The following is a 2,136-nucleotide window of genomic DNA, read 5'->3' as shown; positions in this document are numbered from 1 at the left end:
TACGAAGCCCAGAGATTCCGTTCTTTTCTTTCATCTTCTTTCCGTTCCTTTTCATCTTCGTTTCTCTTCGTTCCTCCTCTTCGTTTCTCTTCCATTCCCTGCTTTAAATTTTCGTTCCGTTCTTCTCGTTTCTCTTCCATTCCCTTCTTCTCCTTTCCGCTCCGTTCTCCTCGTTTCTCCCCAATTCTTTTCTCTTCCTTTCCGCTCCGTTCCTCTCGTTTCTCCTCCATTCCCTTCTTCTCCTTTCCGCCCCGTTCTTCTCGTTTCTCCCCAATTCCCCTTCATTTCTGCTCCGTTCCTCTCGTTTCTCTCCCATTCCCTTCTTTCCCTTTCCGCTCCGTTCCGCCCATCCCCCTGCCAATAGAGTCGTCAGGACCGAGGGTGACAGAGCTCTAAGGGTTACAGTTCACCTCGAGGTCGCAGGGAAGGGTTCAGACTCCCAGGGGTAGGAGGAGGGGAGGGGAGGAAGGAGGGGAGGAGGGGAGGGGAGGAAAGGAAGGAAGGGGAGGAAGAAGGGGAGGAGGAAGGAAGGGGAGGAAGGAGGGGAGGAGGAAGGGAAGGAAGGGGAGGTAGAGGGGAAGAGAGAGAGGAGATAGCGAAAGGTTGGTGGAGGTGGAGGATGGAGGAAGAGGGAGATAGAGGGAGGTTGGAGAAGGATATAAGGAGGTGGAGGTCGTGAAAGGTATTAGGACTTGGAGGACGAGATGGGTATTAGGAGCAGGGAGAGAGGGGCAGAGGAAGGGGGAGGGGGAAGGGGAAGGTGGAGAAGGAGGGATAGGGGTCAATAATGGGGGGGGAGGGTTGTCTGGTCCCCCGGGAGGTGACTTACCGTGAAAGAGAGCATTTCACGCTTACTGAGGGAGCGTGGGACTCAATGACCCTCCTCCTTACCCTCCCCCCCCCCCCCCTTTCCCCACTTATCTCTCCCTCTCGTTTTCTTTTCTTCTCTCTCTCTCTCTCCCTCTCATTTTCTTTTCTTCTCTCTCTCTCTCTCTCTCTCTCTCTCTCTCTCTCTCTCTCTCTCTCTCTCTCTCTCTCTCTCTCTCTCTCTCTCTTGCCTTCTTGCCTGTCTTCTTTCGCATCGTTTCCCTCTACGTTCCATCTCAATTTTATCTCCACTTCTCCTTCATCTCCCATTCACTCGCTATCCCTCCCTTCATTCTCGACCTTCCTCTTCCTCCTTACCTTCTCCTTACTTCCTTCTCTCCTGTTCCCCTCTTGCCTCACCTCCTCCCTCTCCCTCCTCTCCTCCCCCCCCCCCCCCTCCCCCCAACCTCCTACGTAGCCACAGGTCGTAAAACTCGCTAATACACGACGAAATGAACTCTAGCTCCTCATGCCACGTTAGGCTGGGTTGTCCTGTTAAGGAGACGAGGGGGAAGGAGGGATGGGGGATGGGGGAGAAGGAGAGGAAGAAGAGGAAGAGGGGAGGAGATGATGGGGGAGAGGGGGAGGAGGAAGAGGAAGGGGGAGGGGGGGAGGGGGTGAGAGGGAGAGGAGGAAGAGGAAGGGGGAGGGAGGGGGGAGAGGGGGTGAGAGGGAGAGGAAGAGGAAGAGGGAGGGGGATGGGGGAGGATGGGGGAGAGGGGGAGGAGGGAGAGGAGGAAGAGGAAGGGGGATAGGAGAGGAAGAGGAAGAAGAGGGAGAGAGAAGGGGGAGGAGGAGGAAGAGGAGGGGGAGAAGGAAAAGGAAGAGTAGGAAGGGGGAGAAGGAAAAGGAAGAGGAGGAGGGGGGGAGGAGGAGGTGGTGGTGGGAGGGGGAGGAGGAAGAGAAGGGCGAGGTGGGGGAGAGGGAGGAAGAGGAGAATAAGGCGGACGACGAGGAGAAAGAGTAGGAAGTAGGAAGAGAGAAAAAAAAGAGAAGGGGAGAAGGAGGAAGGCCCGAGGACGGCCACAAAGATTCAGGAAAGGGAAGAAAGTGAGGAAGGATGAAGAGAGGAAGGAGAAGGAAGAAGAAAAGAAGAAAAGAAGTAGGAGAAGGGAAAGAAAGAGAATAAGGAAGAGGAAAAGGAAACGGAAGTGGAATAAAAAAAAAAAACAGAGTCGTAGACGAAACAACAGAAGAAGAAGAAAGGAAGAAACAGAGAAGAAAACAGTTTAAAAATAAGCTGACAGAAGGAAAAATAGGAGACGTAGG

This window comes from Penaeus chinensis, chromosome 15 (assembly GCF_019202785.1).
Source record: "Penaeus chinensis breed Huanghai No. 1 chromosome 15, ASM1920278v2, whole genome shotgun sequence".
Taxonomy (NCBI): domain Eukaryota; kingdom Metazoa; phylum Arthropoda; class Malacostraca; order Decapoda; family Penaeidae; genus Penaeus; species Penaeus chinensis.
The sequence above is the reverse complement of the archived record's forward strand: the minus strand, read 5'-3'. Positions refer to the sequence as shown.